The sequence below is a fragment of the Lathamus discolor genome, chromosome 6 (assembly GCF_037157495.1).
Source record: "Lathamus discolor isolate bLatDis1 chromosome 6, bLatDis1.hap1, whole genome shotgun sequence".
NCBI classification, from domain to species: Eukaryota; Metazoa; Chordata; class Aves; order Psittaciformes; family Psittacidae; genus Lathamus; species Lathamus discolor.
This window is the reverse complement of record NC_088889.1, coordinates 54,469,320-54,495,126: the sequence shown is the minus strand read 5'-3', so window position 1 is coordinate 54,495,126 and position 25,807 is coordinate 54,469,320. Positions and strand designations below refer to the sequence as shown.

Genomic DNA, 25,807 nt, shown 5'->3' with positions numbered 1-25,807 from the left:
GAACTGATGGGCTTGTTGCCTTAGACTTTGTTCTTTTGCAGGAGGTGCTGAATGAACATGTAGAAAAAAACAGCCCCAGAATACTGCCAGTTCAATGCTGTTAGCAAGTGGAGAGCTAGTCCTGATGCAAGACCAAAATGAAGTTGCCTTCATCTCAGGAATGAAACTTGTGAAACAAATATTAACACTATTCTGAGTAAATGGCTCCTTCCTTCTGCACTTCATCCAAACCAAATCAAAAAGCCACATCATCAACTGGAAAGAAAATTATTGCGGTTGTGAAGCAACCAAATAGGGGTCTATTTAACCACCAAAAGGGGTCTATTTAATCATTTTCATGTGTTGCTAATGGGAAAATACAGAAAGCAAGTCATCTGCAGTAGCAGGCATTTTTAAGACTTCCACAAACCAAGGGTTTTTTTTTTTATGCTTGTGAGAATATGGCTCCACAATAACTTTCACTGGTGACTGTCCTGCAGCAAAATTACTGTCTGTACCTGAGAGATTCAGAGCTTTTGCCACAGGGAGTTTCATGTCATAGACCAGAACTGATGTAGCAAAGGAGCAGAAGGTTAACAGGACAGAAAGCAGGAAATCTAATCAGAGGACTTGAGGGGCAGCAGCTGGGAGGGAATAATCACATCTTGCTGCCAAATACTGCTGAAGATAACTGGTTCATAAAATCAGTCATCTGGAGAGCTCCATAGCTAGAGACTATCCTTATAAGAGTGGTTGAGATAGAAATCAAGAAATCATGGACTGAAACTTGCATTTGAAGTATTTTGGAAGATTTGAACATTCTGCAACTACTTTAGGATGTAATGTACCACACACTGTTGCTGAGTTCTGGTGTTGCAGATTTCCCTCGTCTTTGTCAGTTCACAGACTAATTTTCCCAGCTGAATGGCAGCAAAACCACTCCCAGTCACTGGGTTGGTTGACAATGACTTTCTGTTTGTGAATAACATTGCTTGCACTGGTCTCAGCAGAGGTTCTTTTTTTGTCATTTGAAATACAGAGGCAATCTAATGGTTTGCTCAAAAATCTGGTAAATCTCCTTAGGCCTGACTAAGTTTACAAGACCTGGGATCTCATTTATCTTACAAGCTACAGACACACTATCTACTTGTGAAATTACTTAGCCAGCTTGTGTCCTGGACTGAGCTTCTTGGTTAGGTGTCACTGTGCCACCTAGAAAGTAGTTTGAAAGCTGGAGCACTCCAACAAAGCTTTTCGTGGCTGGTCCTGCCCAAACTGGCATTGCTGTGGATTAGTCACAGCCCTCATATATCTTGCCATTTAATTTTTCAGGCTCTTTTGGCTTTACAGTAATCATTACCACTTGCAGGGGAAAAAAATACCCAAACCAACACAACAGAAACAAACCAAAACCAGCTACTACATCATGAGGAAGTAGATTAACTTTTAGTTCAGCTGCCCTTTTCCTCTCAATACCTTCTGTCATTGCCAGGAATCTCTGTCTCAGCAGCACAATGGAAACAAAAGCCTAGACATCGCCTTGTTACCGTTTTGCAGGAGCTGTTGTCTATAAACCAGCAATACCTTTTACAATGATTTTTCACATTGACAGTGCACAGGTACTGTTAGTTTAGTCATTCATTCATTGGGAGTCAAGACTGGGGGAATGTCAGCTTGTTCTCTGAAATGCCAGCCTTTTCAGCTGGGAGCTCTCATGTATGTTCAGAGCTGTTGGTACGTTTGGGAAATGCCTGCTCATTTGGGGTATTTTTTTTAATAAATGCCCAACAGCTATTTATGAGAAATTGGTACTTTTCTTTTTTTTTTTTTTTTTGCCTATTTTTGCCTCATTCATTTTAAAGGCCAGCTTTCATCATGTACATTAAAGGTAAAATTCAACTTTGCTGAAGTCTATTAAAATCACAGAAAATCAGCTCAATTAAGAGGCATTTCCTTCTGGTCAGTCATGGTTTCTTCTGAAACCAGAGAATTTCCCCTCATGAAGAAGTGGTGGTTTCTGATTTGCTTGTCTGAAAAATAGTGAAGTTTTGGGTTTGCATCTTCCCCTCTGTGTAGTTCCAAGCTGACGAGATGCTTGTTTATGAAACTGAGAGCTTGAATATCTGGCTGTTATCAAAATGCCAGTGCTATAATTGGGAGCATATGCTAAAAGAGTTGAAAAATATAAGAAGGCCTTTCACATGATTAAGTCCATTTCCTCACAAAGATATGACAGATTCCAATAAAGGTTTTCCTCCAGCATTAAAATGACACTGCAGTGATTAGAACCAAAAAGCTCCTCTTTCATTTTTTCACATGCTTGCTCACACAAATAATTTTTGAATTGGAGAAAACACAAATGAGGGTTTGATGATTTTGAGTCACTTTCTGAAGTAACCAACTGAAGCTTTTCCCAATTTTTACATTCAGAACTTTGAGTAATAGAGAAAACTTGTCTGCAACCGTTTACATGGCCTTCAGCAAAGACAGGCACCTGGAACTCTGTGGAAAGTTGCTCTAGAGATGTGGGTTTTAAATAACAACTACATACGCAATACTGCAGCAATGGTTTTGCTCTTTGTATGTTGGCCATGCTGTTCCAGATGGCAGAGGTCTGAATCTTGAATGAGAACATGCATATAGCAGAGTCATAGAATCATTTAGGCTGGAAAAGACCTTTAAAATCGGAGAGTCCAACTGTCAACCTAGTACTGCCAAGTCCACCACTAAGCTGTGTCCCTAAGTGCCACATCTGTACATCTTTTAAATACCTCCAGGGATGGTGACTCAAGCACTTCCCTGGGCAGCCTGTTCCAGTGCTTGACAACTCTTGGTGAAGAAATTTTTCCGAACATCCAGCCTAAACCTCCCCTGGCACAATTTGAGGCTCTTGTCCTACCGCTTGTTACTTGGGAGAAGAGACTGACCCCCCACCTTGCCACAACCTTTCAGGTAGCTGTAGAAAGTTGTAAGATCTTCCCATCAGCTTCCTTTTCTCTTGGCTAAACAACCCCAGTGCCCTCAGCTCTGCCTCATAAGACTTGTTCTCTAGATCCTTCACCAGCTTTGCCCTTCTTTGGGCACACTCCAGCACCTCAGTGTCTTTCTTGTAATGAGGGGCCCAGAACTGAGCACTGTATTTGAGGTGCAGCTTCACTGTCCTAGTCCTGCTGGCCACACTATTTCTGATACAAGCCAGGATGCTATTGACCTTCTTGGCCAGCTGGGCACACTGCTGGCCCGTACTCATCTGGCTGCTGACCAGCACCCCCAGGTCCTTTTCCCCCTGGGGTAGTTTTCCAGCCACTCATTCCTAAACTTGTAGTGTTGCATGGGGTTGTTGTGACCCAAGCACAGGACCCAGCACAGAGCACTGTTGAACCTTGTACCACTGGCCTCAGCCCATTGAGCCAGCCTGCCCAGATCCCTCTGTCCTCAAAACAGATCAACACTCCCGCCTAGATTAGTGTTGTCTGCAGGCTTGGAGAGAGTGCAATCTATTCACTTGTCTTGCTAAAGATATTGAACAGAACTGGCACCAATCCTGAGCCCTGGGGAACATCACTTGTGACTGGCTACCAACTGTGTTTAGCTCCATTCACCGCCACTCTTTGGGCTATGCCATCCAGCCAGATTTTTACCCATTGAATAGTACACCTGTACAAGCCATGAGCAGCCAGATTCTCCAGGATAATGCTGGAGTCCAAGCACAGCTGTGCTTATTTCAGCTCTCATGCATTCAAAGGCCCCTGAATGTGCTGTTATGTGTATATGAGAGGTGTCAAATAGCACACTCGTTGGCTTATGCTTTTGTATGCAGATGTGTGTGGGAAGCTTATAGTGACAAGCCCCCTTTTGCAAACATCTGCACACTTGGGTAATGTCACTAGTGTGAATAGGTCTGTTAGGGAGGAAAGCACTTGAGGTTTTCCATTTTTTTTTAGTTTGACGGAGTTTTAGTTTGAAAGACTGGCCAAGTGGACTCCCTCCTCTGTCTCAGACACAGTCTGAATAGGGTTCTTTTCTGTCATTTAAAATTATTCCTGCAGTAGCGAAGTGGAAAAAGAGAACTTAATATGTGCAGAGACCTGTAGAGATAGACAAGTAACGTGTTAGATTCACATATAGGTGTAGATGGAACTAAAAGGAATGATCATAGAAATGAAGTTGCTCATCAATGTAAAATCAGGAATGAAAAAAAGATTTGGAGATTAGTCCAAGTTGAATGAAGTCATTGCTGAATGCCCTCTTTAAATGCTGTATCTTTGCTAGAACCCCCTAAGATGCAAACTGTCACACAAGATTTCATATAGGCAAGATAGATGACAGTATCACCAGGTACTGAATTTCTGTAGGGGTTCTGTGCTGGCTGTTCTTCCTCTCTTTACTTGTATGTTGCTATATTATGGTTAATTACACCATAGAAGATCAAAGGGTTTGGTTGATTTTTTTTTTTTTCCCTAAATCTTCTTACCTGTTCCCAAGGCTGCTGCTAACCTATTTAACGGTCTATTTGTTTCCCTTTCACTGAGTGACTGCATATTGAGAACCTCTTCCTAAGTGGTCACTTTGAAAAATGCTGGTGTGATTCATGCTCCTTCCCATGAAGGTGTGAAAAGCTTCCTGCTTGCATAGAATGAACCCTCCAGGCAATGTGACAGTGAGGGTCCATTTTATATATATTGTGATGGAAAGCAATGGGAAAAAGTAATTAGAGTGGGATTTAATGGCGTATCAGGCATCTGTGAGGTTGAGTTTACAGTTGTAGATTGGAGTGTGTTATGTGTTCAGCTTGATTCATCTATTATTTTACAAACTTTATACCCATGAAGAGAGACACATGGCAGCACTCAGGGCTGCAGTACTCCATTGTTTGCAGACAGATTACATACATACATTTGCTGCCTTGTCTTGCCAGGGTACCTCATCTTTGAACTGGAGGGATCACAGAAGAGATGGAAGGGCAGATTGTGAATAAAGTACTGGGAACCAGCTTCTGCTCCATTGAGATTATTAGGAGGTTGCCACCAAGCTCAGAGTGAATAGCAGTAGGTCTTACACTGTGTTCTCGTAGACTCAGTTCCAGTTGCATCTTCCCCTGTATCTACTCTGTTACTGATCTTCAGTACACATCCAGCCTTCAGTGTGCCAAGGCCAGGCTCCCAGTTGATCGCTGGAAAGACTCGTTTTGGAAGATGAGTCCCTTATCCAACTTGTGTGTGTTTCTGAACTGTTTATGGCTTGTTATGTGTCTGCTGCCATGTGAGCAAAGTTCAGCTGCCATTGATTTGACCTTCTTTCACTTGTGAAGTGGCTGCGCCAACAGTTGACTCCTGAGCCCCTGCAGTTGTGTGATGGAAGGCTGGAATGAAAAGACAAAGCTTAGCCAAATTTTGGTACTTCTCCATAGGAGAAGGGCTAGGCTGTATTTTTAAGTTCCTGCTTGTAAGTGGGAGAGCTGGGAGGTATGTGTGTGTCAAGGGAGGGTTTCCATGCTGAGATTTTCCAAGGGAAGGTCTCTGGCTAGTGTGCTCAATACATTGTATCTCTACTCATTCACAGAAATCACTGATTATGTCTGGTTGAAGTACCCTTTAAACCAGCCCTAAGGCAGGTGAATGACATACTGACTTTCAACACAAGTAGTTGAAATTCAGTGGAGTAGAAGTCTTCTACTGAGAAGTCTTGGATAATTTTAATTGTAAGCCATTATAGTGATGTTATTAAGTTTTTCTACCGCTACCCATGGCACTCTTGTTCTCGGTGTAAATAAATGAGTCAAATGAAGCATTAGGAAAAACCTTGTAATTGTAGAGACGATGAATTCTTGGAAGAGGCTGTGAAGGAAAAGTTGTGCAGTTTTCCTCCCTGGGGGTCTTTAATTGCATCCTGGAGAAATACCAGCCAGGCATGACCTGAGTACACTCAGTCTTGCTTTAGGCAGAGGCATGGGAAAGAAATGTATTACAGGACTTTTAAAAATCTCTTTCTGCCCGGAATGGAAGGTAACACATTAATCAGTTAATAACCACCTCACATAATTTTCTTACACGTCTCTCACTTCTCCATAATGAATGCTGCCTTAAGTGGTCATTTGCTTTTTCTTGCAGCCCTTAGCAAAAAGGCACCATAACGATAGTTAATTGGCCCTCTCTGCCAGGTGCAGTAGATTAAAGACAACAGTGAGTGATACAGCTTCAGAAAGCCCAACAAATGGGTTGTGCTCTTCTAAGTGAACTTGTAGCTTTGTGTGGCTGTTGGCAGAGGTTGTGGAACACAGCAGAGATTGTCGCCCTGTTTGAAAGAAGTATTCAGATGGAAAATGTATCAGCTGGCATTGCTGTGTACCTACCAAATGGAAGTCTTCTGGGGCAGGTGCATCTGTATGATGATCTGCTGGTATTCAGGGATAGTTTTGGTTGTACTTCTGAAAATAAAGGCAGCAAGCACAGCCAAGTGCTATACAGCCACAGAGAGACATGGTGGTAATGGTCTTGGATTGCATCTTGTGTTTATGCTGTGCGGCATATATCAAGAGTCACTGCAGTGCAGTGGCATTTCTCAAATGGTACAGTCTTGCCTGCTGCTCTGAGTTCTACTGCAGGTCACAAGTTGCAAATCTTGAAATCCTCCAAACTTGGAATTCTCTCCTTCTCCCCTAATATTTCCATTTGTGCATGAGGCTTCTACATGCTCCTGCAGCCTATCTTGGAAATAGTAACACAGCCTTGACCCAGGTGCATCTCTACATGGGTACTTCAGTGGCAGACAGGTACAAAGATACTTTAAATAGCTGTTTAGGGGCAAAAATTGTGTAGCCAAAAGTAGTGCTTCCTTCCCAAAAAAGAACTTATGTGAGCAGAATGCAAATGAGTTTCAATGAGTGTTTTCACATACTACCTTTAGGTGTCTGACTTCAGTGTCTGCTCTAAGAGTGTATGAATGCTAGTCTCCTCCTAAGAGAGGCTGTGGTTTTGAGTCACTCTTGGCGGAAGCCTCTCTCTTTCCATTAAAAATAGAGAGACTAATTTCCTAATTTAGGAGCAGTAATAGGTTACCAGGAGTTGGGCAACGTAACCACCAGCAATAAGATTCCTCCTGGAAGAAGAGAGCACTGCTAGAATACTTAGCTACTGGATGTACAGTTCTCTGGAGTCTGCTGCAAGTGAGGCATGATTTATGGCAACCAGAAAGCTGCCATGACTACTCTGGGGTTGAATTTGCCATTAGCTATCATCAAAACTAGGCTTCTGAGTTCTGGTGTATAACTGGGTTTATTATTAGTCCATGTGTGTTAGTACTGGTTATCTGCCTTGGGTCCTAGTCTGCTCCTAGCAGATGTCTGCTTGAAAAGCCTGGGTATCATTTTGTTGATATTGTGCTCTCTCTGCAGGCTGGAGCGATAGCCTTTTTGCTCCTTAGTTCCACTGCGGCTGGAGTTGTCTGTCAGGGATTTGCAGAGCAGTTTTCCATCAGTCATATTGTTAATCCTATTCTTCCAGGCATAAGATGCATCCTGAGTCCACTATATTCCACCTGCTAATAGTTTCAACTCTTTTTCCAGTTTAAGGGATTTGTCTTTTCAGTCCAAGATTTATACTTTCATTTGTGAACGGAGCAGCCTGAGAACTGGGGATGTGGATTGCTGCCAAATAGTAGGGTGAGTGCGAAGAAAGGACTGTTAGTAAAGCCTTACGTTGTGTGGCATGTGACAGCTTATGGTAGGAGGAAGAAGGGAGGGAAATGAAGAGCTGAGCTGCTGGCACACCTTAGCTTGTCTTTGCTTGGAAAGCCCACTGTATTTGAAAAATGACTGTAAGGAATCACTACCTGGCTGGTCATTTTGAGTGGTGAACACATCTTCAAAAAGATGCTCTTCCAAATAAAGGTGTCCGTGCAGGGTTGTCTTTCTTTGCAATAACACCCATTGTCAGATCTACAAGTCTAACAAGTCGAACATCAAGACTTCTGATGAGATCAGAAATCCAATGTTTCATGTATTGCCCAACAGGAAGAGTGAAAGTCCCCACCCTACATGTTTGTGCAGTTTAAATAAGAACTGGAAAGCACAAATGCAGAAGGTGTAGGGTTTGGGTTTTTATTTGTAACTTCCAATCCCATGTTACATCCACAGGACCATCATATCTGTATGACAGGGTGATGCACATGTATGGTCATCTGGATATTCAACATCAGTGCTGAGTAGCCCGTCTAACCTGTCCTGAGTGTGGTTACACTCAAAATGTTCTGGAGCAAACAAAGCTGAAGTGCTCAGAACAGAGCTGAGAAAAAGCAGAAGTGGGAGATTTATTTTTTTTTTTCTTGTAATAGAAAGTTAAAGTGAAGTGTTTGGTTTTATTTTCGACTTCATGTTGTTTCTGGAAACATCAGTAATATCATGCCATTGAGAAATTTGGGGAGTATTGCAGGAGTTCATTTCATTCAACTCCTTTTGTACTGCATAGTAATAGGTTAGTAATGGAAATATTTAGGACAGTATGTGCAAAAACATTACTTTTCTGCAAAGTGATGGTGTTAATCACTTCAATGTCCTGTAAAAGTTGTTGTGGCCACTTACACAGGATACTTGTTCTGCTCTCAGACCACTTTAGGGCACTGTGCAGGAGAACAGGTAAGCAGCTGCGTAGGGCAGGACGTGGACTGCTGTTTGGTGTGAAAGCATCAGGAAGTATGGGTTCCAGGATGGGTTCTTAACATGTTTGATGCTCATTTTAGATTATTTGAAACTTACTGTTAGTGTGTTCATCAGCAAACACTTGTGGCAGGCTGCCATGTGTTCAGCCTGTTTGTGTGTAAAGCAGAGGGCACAGGAACTGCATTCCCTGCTTCACTAAAGGCACTGTATCCGTGCTGTATACAAGGTAAAAATACACTTTTTCTTTTTTGTTGGGTTTTTTTGGGGTTTTTTTTTTTTTTTTTGTATAACAGTCTTTCTGAAGGTAAGACACACCTAAAACATGAGTCAGATCCTTACATGCCATTAGTCTCATATATGCAATAGAAGAAGGCTACCTCTTTGTGATAACCAGAAAGAAACAGACTTTTAATCACCTTTGCTTACTGTGAGTAGTACCTTACTTACAATAATCACCTATTCTGATCAGTCAGGCTATCTGTGGAGCGTTATTCACTGTGTGGGAGATTATTACAGATTGGTCCCTATTAAAAAGGATTTCTCTTGCAGAGGAATGTTTCCAGTGGGATCACCTCATTTTTTCAGTGAACATTTGTAGAAAGAACTCCCTGCTGAAAAATGAGTTGTGATTTCAATGGAGCAGTGCCCAGTTGTGGCAGCTTAGGAACCACTGCTCTGCTCTTAACTTAGGTGCATGGACTCAGGCTGTCCTGGAAAAGGAACCTGGGTGGATTTTACGGTGCACAGTGGTTCCAGATTTCATTAGGGCAGAATCTGAATCCTGATGCTTTCTGAAAGAACTGGTATATTCATCCTGACACGTTTTTCTGCTTTTGCTGAAATGCTGTACCTGTCTTACATTTGATGAAGGATGTAAATGGCATCTGCCAGTCTGGCTCTCAGATACCTGATGTATCGCTCTTTGGAAGTAGCTGCATTTATAATATTGTTTTATTTGCTCTGATGAAGATGCCTGGGTTGGTTAACTCCTGCAGTGTTTCATTGAGCTGAGTGGTTTGATCAAGCAAAGTTGCTGTGAAATTTTCTCCTGCTTTGACAAAAGTCAGCTCAGCACATGGAGCTGGTGAGATGCCAGTAAGATGTGTTTTTCTGAAGCCAAGGCTCTGTTTTGTGTGAATGTCATATAAGGACTGTGAGGTGAGTTGTGGGAGGAAGAGGGAAGCTCTTTTCTTGTCACGAAAATCCTAGCAGTGAGTTCATTTAAGACCAGATACCTTCAATGCCTTGCTGTAAGGATCAAAGAGGAGCTTTTGCCAGCTAAGTGACTGGAAGGTTATTGTGTAGTGCTCCCAGATGGAGATCGCAGTATTAACAGCAATCTGCTGCTTCATTCAGCGAAATTTAGCTATTTAGGAGAATGAATACCTAGTGCTTTCCACAGTTCTGATGTATTTAATTTTTGTAACGTATTTCCTATGAAATGAATGCATAAATATTTCATTTACAGTCTGTGCAGTGTAATATGGAGCAGTCAGAGTTTGGGGTCAGATCCTCAGTCATGCTGAGTAGCTTTGTTGGAGTGCTCCTCTGGAAAGTTGCAGGGGACTTGACTGTTCATTTTTGCTTTGATTCCTTTGTGGTGTGCATGACTGGGTACAGCTGAGATGCAGAGCCTCCTGTGGACCACCAGAAGGTGCCTGCACCTCCATATCTCAGTAGCACTTGTCCATCTTGTGCATGACAGGAGAATTTCCTATTTTAGTTTCCTGGAGGAACCTACCAATTGATATTAAGCTCTTCTAAAGGATAATTTTTTTTTTCAGTCATGATTGATTTTTCTTGCTTGATTCTGTCACTTCCAAGTTACTTTGAATGCATGTCCATAAGCTTAACTATGCTTCTTCACACAACATAAACTAATCTGTACTTTTAGCTTCCAGATTAACTTGCAGTGATCTGTGCTATTTTTTGTTTATAGGCAAAAAAAATTTATATGCAACAGTTGAGAGGTAGTAATTGGAATTTTCTGATGCTTTTTATGCAGGGAACTATAGCACTAAACTTTCTCAGTCTTGAGCTTTCTCTTTTGTTATAGGTAATGTATCTACACAGGTTATTTTTTTTCTTGTGAACAATTTTTTTTTAAATGCAAATTTTCCATTCTATGTCCATTAATGTAATTTGGCACAAAGACAGACTAATTGCACGGGCAGGCACAATGATAGGGATATAAATCTTTTCCAGTGACAGCGACTTGAAATAGCAATCAGTTAAGACACCGTCACTGCAGCATATTATTGAGGGTAGATTTTCTTGCCTTTCTGTGAGGATATGAGTACTGTGTTGAATTCATAAATGTGTGTGTATATATGTACTGATGTATATATATGGATGTTTGTGTGTGCAGTTGTGGAGAGCTTCTATTTGATTATGTTGGATCTGTCTGACACGGAACCATTAGGATCTGGTGGACGTTATCACATAGAAATCTAAGCAAAAAACAGTCTCTGCTTACTTTTGGGTCCAACTTCGTCCACATTGTAACACCTTTGTTGTGCTGTCAGTGGCAGCTGTTACCCAGATTGCTTAAGATGGAGGTGAAGGCCTTGGCTGTGAGAAGTGTGATAGTGTCAGCCCAACTCGTCCTGCCTGCGTCTGAATGCGTTTCAGCCGCTTTTATTGCTGCTTTTTTGCAGGTTTGGCTTTCACCAAGCACCACCTCAGTGTCATAGTCCTACAAAGCAGCAGTTGTCATGCTATGGTCCTAAGCTTAGAATGGGCATGTGGACCTCCTAGGCCCATTTAACATCTCTGGAAATCCTGACCTGGGGATCACCAGCTGTGAACTCAGGACTTGAAACCAGATTTTAAGGAATTAAATGTGTACTTGGCTTGTTTTATTTCTTGATTCATTCTTACCAGCAGGTTCTCAGTTAGCCACTTTCTTGTCTTTCCCCACAGGGAAGCACTTTGCGTGCAATGTTTCTCCTGCTGTCAGACCCTAACCCAAATAATGACAATCTGTGAACTCAGTCCGCTTAGAAAAGCTGTAAAATGCCAGACCAAGAGTAGCAGGCAAGAGGACTACACAGGTCTTGTATCGTGCTTGTTGTGGTCACCTTCTGATCAACACAGTGAGCTGCAAAGGAAGGACATTTGTATTGTCCTTCCTCCACCATCATGTTCCAACTATGGGATCACAGCTTACAGTCTGGTTTTGCATTCACTGATGTATTCACTCTGTTTAATATAAGCCAAAATACTCCAGAAGCCAACCTGGCTCAATCATGTCTGTCCTGGTTTCCTGTCTTCTTGAGGTGATCTCCCCTTCTTGCCCATGCTGCCACTGAGCCACTGATGGGACAAGTCTGGAGACTCAGCACATCTCTGAGTCACTGAGGGCACAGCTGCAAAAATTATTTGTCTTGGCAGAAGAGACTATAACAGGCGTGGTTTCAGAGAAAAAAAAGTCCTTTGACAACATTAATGTTGCTATTTTTTTAATGGCATATTCTGTCAGAAACACTTCCGAGCACTTTTCCTTGCTTTAGATTTAGAAACGTGCCCTTTGAGGCTGAGAACAGGCTTAGGGCTGGAGGTCCTTCCTTTGGGCGTCCATACTTTTGAGGGAAAGGCTGTTTTCTAAATCACAGGGATCAAGCTTGAGTGTCTTCATTCTTTCAGAGTTAGCTGCTACGTGTGGTACTCCTGAGCCGCAGGCACATACAGCACTCTCCTGTCTGGAGTGCAAGCACTGGCAGCTCTCTTGGGTTTCAAGTCATTCTCTCCTTGCAGTGCAGCTGCTCTGCTTAACCACGGGAGCACAGTTTAAAACCAGAAGCCAATGAAACACATGATACTCAGCTATCTGTAGCATGAAATGTTATGTTAGCTCTTCAAAGACAGACTGGAGCCTCATGGTTGTCCTCTCAAACAGATCCTGCTCTGCTAAACAAAAAAAGACTTTGCGTAAATAGCCTCACTTGAATCAAAGTCAGTTCATCAGCTGTGGATCTGGCTCCACATGTCTGGTACGTCCTTTACCAGTAGAGATAATGGTATTTAAAGTGACCTTTACTGAGGTTTTTGACTCTCCCTGTTGTTCACTTCATCTGGCTTCATTGTTGGCTTTCTTACCATTCCTATAACATCTTTTTGGGAGCTGTTTTATGAGCAAAACCTTGTAGATCTGAAAGCATTAAAGCAAAAGGGTTTGTGGATAGGGAGGAGAACAGGCAGTTTCTGACTCTGATTTCTTACAGCTGGATACAAAAGCTGACACATCAGTCATCTTGTATGTAGTCTTGTGGTTCTGGCTTCATTTTAAGCTACAATGCAAAATGTTTGTGTAGAAAACCAGAATGAAAACAAGAGTTTTGGAAAATACACGCTTGTTTACTTTCTATGGGTGTGCCTTCCTTCCTACTTTAATGAAACACCATATCTTTACGTAGTTCCAGACAATAAACTTATCTTTAAGTAGTTGCAGTAAGCCTAATGGGCAGTTTAATGTAAGTGCCCGATACATTCAACTAGTCAGCATGGGCTGTGCTGAAAATACTGACCACTGAACAAGTTGTGTAGTCTGAAGTATGTCTTTTCTATTGTGTAAAGGAGTGTCAAAGTCATGTTAAGAGACATCAAAATTACTTCAGTCTGTCTTGTTCTCTGATATAAAACCCTAAGCTTTTGAACTTTTGAAAACTGAATTTCTGAAGGTTTGGATACATTTTCTTTCACTGGAATTCATTAAATCTGAATAAATCTTAACAAGAAAAGCCTTTTTTTGTGCTGTTTCATTCTCAGTGGCCCTGTTTCTTGTCCGCAGTCCTCTGTGGTATGCTACTATAAGGGAGTACTTAGAACAAACCATGTTGTCACCAGGCACTAAGTGTGGATCTGAAAAAGCTGTGGGTGCAGTTACACTTTTTGCAAATGAGCGATTGATTTGGAACAACTCCTTCAAAGGTGGAGAGATGTGCTGTTCCGTGGATGCAGACTGACACTGCTGAGAAGGCAGGGTCGCAATTTATCATACAACACATTTTCATTCTGCCTTCTTAACTGCAGAAGTTAGTTGGAGTTCAGCTCTTGCATGTTTAGCCACGAGGAAAACCAATTTCCTTTTTGTCCCTCTTGTTTGCTGGTTGTCACAGTAGGTATACAACTAAGGGACATTTTTTTTCCTACCTATTTTAGTAACTGAAGTTACAACAAACAATTCAGGATTGCACATAATAATGATAATTTAGTATGTTTAGAAAGTTTACTTTGCCCTGTAGCAGCCTGCACATGTTTTGTCAAATACAGTTTTTTGATCTAAACCTCCTGTTGTGCCCTGTGGCTGCCAGCAGCAGAAAAGGGGGGCTTGGGTGGGTGATCAGCACCCTTGTCCTGTGTTCACTTTGCGCTGGGGAGCAGTGGACTCTGAAATGGGTCCCAGTAGCCTTTGCTCTGATTTTGAAAGAGTGAGGACCCAGTTTGCTTCATTTAGTGACCCCTTTGCCCATGGTTCACTGAACTTTCCCAGCCAAAGCCCTTTTCCTCCAGTTCTCAACTAGGCAGCTCTTGGGGTTGCCAGTTCTCCTCTTCTTTTTCCTGCTGACAGCAATTGTGTTAGTTGGACTTTTGCCCATCTACTTCCCCCCTGTTTGCCCCCAACATGGGGATCTTTGTAGGGCAGCACTGCTAGAGCAACACAGTTCTTACTGTGAATTGACTCCACTGCTGTAGTTCTTAAAGACTGGGCCAGATGCTGCAGAGGTTTCTGTGTGAGAGTGAGTCCTTGTGGGGTGCATCACTGGACTCTCAGTACCTTCCAGCCTGTCAAAAGAGCTCTGCTGGTTTTTGTGGGCATGAAACTGCATCTTGGTTCACTGTTGTGTGGTGTCTTTTGCTCTTCAAAGACAAATTCTCTCCTGTTCTTTTCTAATTCTCTGCAGATTAGCAGTCTGCCTTCACAAAAAAGACTTCTCCTTGCAACTTTCGTTTATTAAACTAAGGAAAAAGAATAACCCCCAAACCCAAAGCACTATCATTTATTGGCAGCATGGCAGTGATTCAAGCGAAATGAGCGGCAAGCACAAATCCCATCTCAACTACATCACGTCATTTGGGAATATCATTACAATAGTGCACATTTCCTCAGTGTCCTAAGCCTGGAAAACCACCTGTTACTGGACACTTACCAGGTTGTTAATGGAGAGTTTGGAAGCAGCCATCAGATGTGGCAAGATTCATAAACACACATTAGCTATCTTCTTGCTTCTTCCGGGATCATGGGACCTAATCACATATTTAGAAAAAGGTTTACATTTTCTCCCAAATGAGGGTCCAAAGGCCCAGACCTACCCATACTTTCTAGCAGGCTTATTTCTCATTGCCATGTTCCCAGAAACAGGCACAGAGAATGTAAAAAACGTCTTTCCAAGGTTAGCCTGTCAACCAGAAACATCCTGAGAAGAGTAATTTGGCTAGAGGGATGGGTGATGAACATATTCTTGTTGCTCTTAGCTCTCCCCCATTGCTGCCATTTGAGACTTCTCTCTTATTTTTTATAACTTTTATTTTCAGATGCTTCCCTGGCTGTCCTTGCACATCTGACTCCTGGGATGCTGGATTATTTGAACTGCAGGAAATAATGGCTGTAATTCTTTCACTCTCTCCTGTTTGGTTTTGGTTTTTTTTTTTTTTTTTAAAGTTATCTTCAAGGGTCTGTCTGTGAATCTCCAAGATGGTACCTCTCTCATCTGATCCTTCCGCTGCTGATAGCGCATAACGCCTTGCTTTTTCTCACTTTTCTACCCTGTTACTACAGTATTTTGGTGCTTGGGCACAGTGGAGCCCCTGTGGAGGCAGGAGAATACGGCTCTTCTGGAAGTCAGCTCTGTAGCAAAATAGCAAAGCATCACATGCATCGGTATTGGTGGTGGCAGGGAAGTTCCCGTGTTGTGTAATTGATACTAACACTACAAATGAGACAAGTTCTGAATCTGTGTTGTTTCAGGGGATTGCATTCACGGAAAAGCCCACACCCACCTTTTCAGACCTGGTTATGGATTTGGTGCTGTTGCTAGTTCTATTATGCTTCAGGAATAAAAGTGTTGTGATTTAGAAAGGTTGCTTTCTTTGCATGAGCTAAATGGATGGCAGCAGCAGCTTTGCTGGTGAAAAGCAGCATCTCATCAAAGCTGTACTTTTCATAAAGCAGCAACCATGCCTCATACTGTCAACCCACTTCCTGTAGCCCTAGTAATTTGCAGACAGAAAAGGGTGATACTTAGGCAAAAGATGCTCTTTAGCATGTAGGACTGTTAGCATAATAGGGAGAATTGGCATATCTCCAGGCTACTCCCTCTAATCTGTGGGTTCCTCAACAGTGAAGGTGTGAGGAAGCCTTCCCAGAGTTGCTTACTCTCCCGGGTGGTGTTTTAGGGTTTCCAGGTGTGCTTGGCTGCATGGCACCGTGCTGCCATGTCTGCACGCCAATTTCCATGTCACCAGTGTATATCAGGAGTGACTGCAGTGAAGCCACAGAAGCCAGTTATTACCACACACAACTGGGAGAAATAGGACTACATGAGAGAACTGGGATAAGATTTCTTGTGTGAAATGCTGTTACTGCTGAAGCTGTTGGCATTTTTATACCTATGGTTGTCTTGATATATCTGAATGGCAAATAAAAATTACATCAGCCACTTCAGGTATATGAGAGGCTTGAGATGAGTGTGTGGAATTAGGGAGATGGCAAGAGATCAGTTTGGCTGCTCTACAGATAAAGCCACTGGTGCAACCTATAGAATTGCCTTAAACCATAGCAACAAAGCATGTATTTTCTGAAACATTTAAATGTTAGTTTCTACATTGTATTTTTGTATAGTATGATAGGGAACTGTCTAAGATTTGGCCCGGTTTACAGGTCATTGTGGAAGCAGTTTAAGAAAACAGATGGATTATATTTGTTTTTTAAAATAGCTTTAGTTTGAAAATAGCATGAGAAGGTGCAGCATGAAAGATTTTGTAAGAATGAGAACAGCAATTTAGAACCAAAAGCTCTTTCTTTAACAAAGTTCTGAATGCAAAATGGTTTAATCTTCTACTTACTAGAAATCAAGGGCCTGTGTCATTCCAAAATGTGCAGTTAATGGGGAGTCTGGAAGCAGTGACAAAGCACATCTGGAAGTGCTTAATGGAAAAGCAGCATTGTAGAGCCTGGCATGTTTCTTTTGTGTCAATACGTGTGTGTTTGCAGTCTGTGACCACAGAAAAGTGCAAAGCCCAAATCTCTGTCACCTCAGTGATATTTCAAGAAGATTTCAGGTCCAAAATAAGAAAGAATCTTTTTTTTTTAATTTTTTATTTGGGTTGCTGGGTTTTTTTTAGAGCTAGAAACACACCATGGAGACTGTACAATCAGAAGGCCTGGTAGGCTCATTTTTGCTAGGACATCTTTGCCAGAGCTGGTAGAGAAGACCTCATGGCATCTTTGCCCTGGGCTGGCATTGGGATGGCCAAAGGCTTCTGAAGCTGGAGGGCTGGAGGATATAGGCAGTCTGCCTCAGCAACTGTTCTGCTGACTGGCCAGAAGAGGGTTAAGGGCTGCCTGCCTGCTTTGTGATTTAGAGGGATTTGAAGGGAAAAGGTGTGCCTTTTTTTGCAGGAAATCAGAAGATACAAAGGGAGATGGCCTTGGGCCTTCAGTCATAGGAAGAAGCTGTGGTTTATGTTACTTGGGCATTGTCTTTGGCCAAGTAAGTAATGCCCAAAGGAAAAGGGCCAGCATAAACTCAGGGATGGGATCATGCCGAGATATTCCTAGACAAGTTAACAAGCCTCTTTCCAACTTGTAGTGTCTTTGAAAGCAGCTTCTTTGCTGAACCTACTTGCACAATCCAGGTGCTAGCTCCATTGTTTTCTAGTTGCAAATCGATCAGGCCATTGGTTTGTTGCAGGCATCAGAATTCAAAGAGATATAAATGTGAGAGTCTGCTCTAAGATCTGGTTTTACATTGGTAATTTAGCAACACAAGGCTGCCTGTGCTACTTGGCCTTTTTCTAACTGTGTTTAACAGTGGTCATTTTGACTGTTGACTTTTTTTTTTTTTTAAGATTAAGGTGTTTGCCCTGCTTTTTTAGGAAAGCAAACAGCCAAACTTGTAAGGAAAATCACCTGGTGTTAAGTGTGGAGACCCAGATCTGTTCTTCCAAGTATGGGAAGGAAGCTGTTACTTGGCAGAAATGGAGCATAAACAAAGACAGAAACAGTGGGAATGTGATTACCAGGCACGTGGAAAATGACTTTCGAGCAAGTCTCTTTAAGAACAGGAAGCATTTAGACCGATCCTGTCCGCACTATACCCAAGCAAGTCACCACAGACCCAAGTCCAGCTGAGTGGTACGAGCTAGAGAGAGAACAACCACATACCAGTCTGCAGAAGGAGTTTTGTTATGGCATTAATTCTGAACTAGGCTGCGCAAGGAAGAGGCAGGACATGTTAGAAGGGAGGTATAATAGCTTCATCCTGTGAAGAAATTTGAGGATTTCTTCTTGTTTTGGTGTGGCTGAAACGGCAGAGGTAGATGTGCCATTGCTCACAAATGAGGCAGTGGCACTCATCTCCGGATTGTTGTGCCTTGCATACAGCTAGCAAGTCTTGTGGCTCTCAAGGGCAGACTATAGTCCAGAACTTTTTGTGAGGAGCCTCCAGGTTCCTGTGACATTTAGTGGTTCGATACAGAGAAGGGATTGCTTAGAGATGCCACTGCATCCATCTGTTCAGAAATTGCCCACTCTCTTTCAGAAGAGACTGGTCACAGCACTGCTGGATTTGCTGTTGTTGCTGCAAATGCCGAACAGCCTGAGCAAGTGCTGAAAGACTGACTTAACTTTGTAGCGCTGGGTGATAAAAGTGGGGAAATTACAAACCAAAGGAAACATAGGGCTGTAAGGGACCTGCAGAGACCATCAAATCTTTTTTCCCAGACAAAAGTATTCCTGGCAGCTCCTTGTCTCATGTGGACTCAAAAATCCCCTGTGCCTTCCAACTGGCCTCAGGGTGCTCTTTCCAGCAGGAGCCTGCCTTCATCCCTTCCCCTGGATGGAGACATCAGGCCCCTTGCCATGGTAGTTGCTTGTGAGACTTTCTCTTCAAATTCATCCCAGTTTTTTCTTTCAGCTCATAGTACCCAACCACATTGGGCTCCTTTAATAGCTGTCTGAAAATGCAAGAAACATGTCTGAACACTGGCTTCTAGACCCCAGATGCACTGGGTGGATTTACTCTTCCCCCTGCCCAGACCCACTCTGGTGCATGCAGTAGAAAAAAAAGTTACTTTCCACTCTTTCTGTTATTTACTGCCAGAATTTACTGCAGGAGTTCTCTGCCCTCTTAAATGCGGCTGGACTTCTTTCTGCACAGTGTGCACCCCACATGGTTCCTCTCCTGCTTGGCTACCCTAAGACACAGAGGCAATGTCTCTGGGTGCCCTGGTTCCCCCAGCCCCTCATAGGAGAGGGGCAGCAGACCCCTGGCCTTGGCATCATCGCTCCTTGCACGGGGCCTCACTGGAGTATAGCACTTTCTCCAAGGCACAGCAGCATTAGGATCCCGGAGGTGTTAATGCTGCCTGACACATGAGCATTGCCTCCCACGGGGGTTTCAACAGTTTTGCACAGCAGCAGTGTCTCTGATCAGTGGAATTTCGGATCTAATGAAAGATCTTCATGTCTCATCAGATACTGTGGCTTCAGCAAACCATGGACTGTCAAGTGCAGAAGGTGGTATTTGTGCATACATTTTAATCCTTGTTTGCACAGTACGCTGAAGGAGTAAAGTACCTTGGAAATGCTGGCTTCGTACTGTTTTCACTGTCATCTTAATTTTCTATCATTTTGAATATCAGTTATTCATGAGATAGATATAAGTGCAACAAGTGCGAGTTCTTCCAAAGCTTTTTAGTTAGTGTTGTTTATATACCATGCCAGATGTGTTGGAGGAGTATGATCTGACACAAACCCAGACAAGTCACTGTAAAACTGTGTAGAAAAAGACATTGGCTGATACACTGCAGCTGGTGACACCAGCAGATATAAATGTTGTTTGCAGGACTCTTCCTTCACAGTGAGAGCATGAGGGCCAGGGAAGAGCACATGGTGTGCAGAACGAGCAACACAAATAGGCTCGGGTGCAAGGTTTGGCTGAGGTGTGTGTTTTGTGCCTGTCACTTAATTTAGCAATATTGGGAAAAGCCATGAAGGAAAAAAACATGTGGCTATTTTCCAGGTGCAGAGTGATGCAGGAAAAAGCAGGGCTGTAGTTAAGCATGCTTATCCACTGTAATATGTGTATGATCACTATGGGATACCGTAACTAGCAACATCTACTGGACTATTTTTAAAGCTAAAGCAGTACTGCTGAGCTAGTGTGCCTGATGTCTGTGCCTGTGCTTGGCAAACCTGTCTCTGCCTGGCATCTTCAGGCTCTGTGCAGCTTAGGGAATGATGCTTGTACTGTGCTAAGCTGCATCACCTGGGAAATCTTTGTCAAACTTGGGTGTATCTGAGCCCTGTACAGAATGCAGAGTGACTTCCACCATCACCAGCCTACTTTTGCAAGGATTTACTTTATTCCTCACAGATTAATTACAGAAAAAAGTGAACTGTTTTGTGTTGGGTTTTATTTCCCTTCTAATTGCACAGTGAAGAATCACCAATCACATCTGTGCCAAGAAGCCACTAAAAAGAAACAGAAAGGGTGCGGGAGATTATGCATGACAGGAATAGAGTCTGTCACAGAGTTGCAGTTTATTCATTGCTGGCACCCTTTGATAAGTGTCTGCAACTAGTTCTAATTTTCTCAGCACAGCCCAGCTGCTTTGATCAGCACTGAAACTGTTAACAGTGCTGACAACTAAATTACTGTCGATGGGCATTGCAGTTTAAACTTCCCCTGAGGAACAGTGGCAGATCACACCCACCAGGGCTATTGTCTAAGGCTTTCTTTGGACATATCCCTGGGTTGAATCAGGCTGCGCTTCTTTTCAGGATTTTCCTCCACAGTGCCCATGGTTAGAGTCTCTGTGCTTTTCCAAGCAGGAGCTGGGATCGCAAGCAGTGTGCTGGCAGCGTGTGGGAGGTATGTTTCATTGCCATGTGCCCCTGGAACACAGGCTTTGTGTGCAGTGTCTTCTCTGGGTCCAGTGCTGATCTGCGGCTTGGAGGAGTGTAGTAGCATTTGGGAGGGGACCAGACCGCTTCAGAGCACATTGTGGGTCTGGGCAAGGGATGGTGGCGTTGAATGCAGGTGTCAGTGGGAGAGTGATTGCCGTCTGAGACAGCGAGTGCTGTGGTGAGTGGCCTTTTCCCCCCCTTCCCAGGGCTGATGCCAGCCTCCCTACTTTCCTATAGCTCTTTAAAATACTCCCTTCACACAGTCTCTTTCTTTACACCTTTCAGTTTCTAGTTTTCTACTTGCCCTCCTCTCTTCATTTCTCATTTCAGTTTCCTGTTCTTTGTTTCTGTCCCTGTGCCTCTGAGGCTGGACACAGACTCATACAAATGCAGTAGTATTTTGGGAACTGTTGACTGACAGGAGTCATCTATAATGGATTTAGAAGTACTTGAACACACGATTTGCATTTCTGCCTCTCTGCTCAAAAGCACCACTGTCACTCAGCTCCCTTGAGGCTTGAATTCTGCTAGAAGCTGCTACGGCAGTGGCATCCTATGATTTGCTTCATCAGTTGACAGTTTCAGGAATTTGGTGTGATATAACAAGGTTGGTCATTTTGCTGCCCTTTCCTGCGAAACAATGTTGATAATTTCTCACCTGCCTAGAGGGATGGAGTCTCCTGTATATAACTGGCTTTATTAGTGAGAGCCCACATGAAAGTGTGCTTCCTCCTGTTGTTGCTATTATTCAGTGACCTTTGTTGATTTGCGTTATATTTTATTCATCTAAAACCGTGATCAGCCCAATTCTGCTCTGTGTCTAAACTGTGTGAGGAATTAGGAGTTTTAGTAGTCATTTCAAGATCTGGAGCAAATCCTCTACAAAATTAGGTCTTGCCTATGTAAACAAGTTGCACTGCTTTTAACTACTGTTCTGTAACTGATATAACCCTTCCCTAGTGTGAAATCAGTTATGCCAGTATTAACATGCTTATACCAGTGTAGCTTGTTCCCCTGTGGTAACGGAGAACAAGCTATTCCAGTATAGAGCACTTTTATTTGGCTATGACTGCATCCACACTTTCATTGTATTGGCAGAAATATACTGGCAAATAATGTTTGCAATTTAACGTGGGTGAACTGGTGCAAAATCATGTAAAGAACAAGTCTTGGTCTGCAGGCTGCCTCTGCCTCTATAACTGCTTGACAAGCGAGTGTTAAATATGCCATTATTTATAATCTTGTCTCTGTGACTGGACATACAGTGGAAAGACCAAATATTGCTGTCATTATGTATTCACATTTACGAAACTAAGAACTGGTCATGTGTTGGCTATAAAGTCCTGACTGAGTCATGTGAGTCATGGCTATAGTTTATTTTTAAATAAAGGACGTAAGACTTTATTCACTTTCAGACTGCTGACCTTTGTATTTATTTGCAGAATTTTGGTAATGTAAGAGGACCATGGCAGAGATAAAAATTCCAGTATTCTTACTTGGAAGTGCCTTTGAGCTGCCAGGGAAACACAGAGGTGTTCTAGCAATGCTGAAAATCTGGGTCCTGAAAAGCCACTTGCACCAGTGAAAAGTGAGTGCCTGGTGGCTGTGAAATACTCGGCATTCATATCTGTGGTCATCTACCTCAGTCTTTGGCAGGGTAGGGCAGGGGCAGTCCAGAGATCAACAAGCAGGAGGTACAGAAACTTCAAACAAATGCCAATCAGATACCATCATCTTGAGTATCATGGTTTATCGAGGGGTTTTTCTCAGTACTAATGCTAATCTAGATGATTGGCATGTGCCTTCTACCAATCTTGCCTTGTAGCAAGAATCATGTAGGAAAGACTCTTGATGTTTGCAGGCAAAGGAGAAATACATTTTGTATGGGAAATAGTTAGTATTCAGAGTAATTTTGGGGAAGGCAGTGCCACCAACAGGCTGGGGTCTTCTGGAGAGAAACTATCTCAGTGGCACATAACTGACAGGTGACTGAAAGCGTGAGACCTAACTAAAACTTTCGGGTTTTCTTCTACCACAGAGTAAATAATGGATATGATCCTTTTCTTCTGCAAGATAAGAGGTTATTTTAAGGCAGCTGATGGTGAGGTGGAGGAATCTGTGGGGAGGAGAAGCTGGTGCTGTTAGGGGACTGCAAAGCTGTGCTGGGAGGAACACTTTACTGTGCTGCTTGTTGGCACAACTTGCTGGGCTGTTGAAGGAAATAAATCTTCACGGAACCTAATAGTTTCCTCCTATGAATTAGTGTCACCTCCATATCATTTAATTCTCGCCTTTGCTTATTGTGAGTGCCATTTCAATGCTGCATTTCTCAACTTTGTTACCTCCAGCCTGAGCACTGCTTCCGAAACAGCTTTCTGAACTGCAGGAGGCTTGTTTCACAGAGCAGGAAGGAAAACTTCACCCTTTTTTTCCCAAGCTCGTCAGTTCCCCATGACACTGATGATAGTGGTGGAGGTGGCTCCTGAGAGCAGGATGGGCTCTTGCCTGGAAGCTGGGGCTGCAGGTGGGTGCTGCAGGGGGCTGTCACAGTGGCACAGGTGGGCAGTAGTCAGTCACTCAGTAAAACTGGCATGTGGTCACCAAGAGCAAGCAACTGACCTTGGACAAATCTGCAGTAACCCAGCCTAACATCCAGCTTGCCCTGGTCTTTGCTGCTTCATTCTAGGAGGAAAGTGATCTCTGACTGTGCTTTTGCTGGTTTATGTTACTTCTCTTCCTGAGCTGACTCACAGGTTTTGCGTGCTCTGTTTGCATCTGGTGGGAGCCGCAGGCTGTCAGCAGCTGATCTTTCTCCTTAAAGAGTCCAGCAACATTGGCAGCCCTCGAAGGAGAGGCAGAGGCATCAGACAGGTCCTTGCCTGCAGTTCTTGGCAGCAAGGCTTGCGGTTGGGACAGTTTACATGAGATTGAAAGACAGAAGCAATATCAGCTCAGCCCTACTCCCACAGGAGTCCACAGAATCCATTGGTGAGCAGTTTTGAAAAACTCCTTTTTATTGTCTTGTCGGCTCCACTTTTAACCAGCTATGAAATTGTTCATTATAAAACACCCAATCATCCTTACAGCAACTGCATCACTGGTATCTGTGGTGATATATTGTGAGCTGCATAGGACAGAAGCCTTTAATATCTGTGTTTATACATTTCCCTAAAGGTGAAGAGATGACTGCAGTGGAAAATTAGTTTTGCTGGGTAAAACACTGAATGAGCTCACCTGATCAAGGGGAAGAAATCATAATGTTATGCTTTTTAGTTTTCCCTGCTACACTCAGACATTAGCTAGTGTGGTCTGTTGCTCTTCAGCAAATATGTTTGGGTCCAAGTGATGCCTGAGATGGTTAGAAACCGAATATGCATTCTGAGGCAGGGACAATTACATATTATGTGTACAGCCCCTAGCACGTTTATTTGCTGTGCCAATTGCTAATGGTTGAGCAATAATATTTATTACTGGCAGCTGGTAATAGCAGCCTGTGTTTCTGCCCTGTAGGGGAATTCACTATGTGTGCACAGCCATGGGATGGTGAAGGTTTTGTACCTTTTAGAGGCACCACGATGTCTGTACAGACCATCTAGCCTTCTGTCATTTTAAGTGCTTCCTTACTTCATTTTGGAGATATTTGTTTATTTTGTCCCTCATTACCCTCCCAAACTTTTCAGATCTTTTCCATCTGGGCTCTTGTGTTTATAAACTGTTCTACATTTGAAACTTGTAAGCATCAACCACTTTGAAGCCTACTGTTGTAACACAGACCAAGTGGTTGCCAGCAAGCAGCATGGGCTCTTGTTCTCCTCTACCCCCTTCTTACAGTGTTGCAGGTCTTTCTGAGATTGCCTCCCTTCTACCTGTTGGGTGCCTGCACTCACCACTGTAAGTCAGCATCACCCTGCTAAAGAGGCCACAAACCAGCAGGGTTGCTATTTAAATAGTTGCATTTGTCTGGGTTTGTTTCTCTTCTAAAGTCATAGTGTGGCAACTGTAACTCCTTTTGTAAGACCTACGCAGCTGATGCTTAACTTACCACTTGTTTTCTGCTGTGGAAAAGATGAGCTGGTCAGCCAGGAGCTGGGTTGAAGTCCGGCCTTGTAAAAACTGTCTGTCACCTTTTAGCCGTTCTCCTTGCCATTTCCTTTTTGTAGCAGAGATAATGGGAGTGTTTCCTGCTAACTCCTGTCTCCCTGTGATAAATTGCTGCAGTCTCTGTTGGAAAGAATTGTATGGCTGCTCTTAGTGCCGTGATAAAGAAAATGCCATGAATCAGCTGCATTGTGTCTGGCTTCCTTTCAATTACAGTCAGTCTGGATGCTGAGGACCTGATCTTCCTTCTGTGCCAGGTCTCAGCTCATGTTTGTGTGGGAGGTGGGGGTTCTGTTTGTTTAAAGCCATCTTTACACTTTTGACATAGATCTGTTGAAGGTCAGTGTCATCCATAAATCTATACACGGGGGTCCGCAGGTGCCCCTTGTTTTCCATATCCTCCTCTGTAGTCTCCTCCCTCCCTTGTGGCAATGCTGGAGCAGGCTTGAACATCCTTGTGTTTGTGTTGTGCTGTGGCTAGTGCTTTCCTCACTTTCCCCAGCTGGGAACTCCCAGGTCTCCAGCCAGGGGCTTTTGATCTCCCTTGTATTTTCAGTTGCCAGCACTTGTAGCAAGAAGGGGTTGCAGCCAAACAGTACTGTTTTGTTTCAGTTTGGGTTACTTTTTTTCTTTTTATTTTTGCTCAGATCTGTCAGTGACAAAAAAAGCCAGTGTAAGTATAGGTGAGCTTTAAAGTGATGAGAAGAGTCCTCTTTCTGAATTCTGTGGCTTTCAGATTTGTCGTATTTTCATAAGAGCTATATTGTCAGGTTTGCTGCCTATGAGATCAGGAGCCTGGATTCTTCAGGGCTTGAGCTATCATAGAATCACAGAATGGTTTGGGTTGGAAGGGATCTGAAAGATCATCTCGTTCCAACTCCCCTGCCATGCACAGGGACACCTTCCACTAGACCAGGTTGCGCAAAGCCGCATCCAACCTGGCC

At 43.1% G+C, this 25,807-nt stretch overlaps 1 protein-coding gene across 7 annotated transcripts in view; it reads left to right on the top strand.

The window, feature by feature from the left end:
• The window catches only part of OSBPL5 (oxysterol binding protein like 5), a 179,705-nt gene that overhangs the window by 79,064 nt on the left and 74,834 nt on the right, over positions 1-25,807 (top strand). Inside the window, exon 1 of one of the 7 annotated variants that reach the window (XM_065682814.1) lies at positions 20,631-20,730. The exons of the other annotated variants lie outside the window; for them this stretch is intronic. The gene's annotated coding sequence lies outside the window, so the exon portion shown is untranslated. Of the gene's footprint in view, positions 1-20,630; positions 20,731-25,807 lie in introns of those variants that run through there. 7 annotated transcript variants of the gene reach the window in all.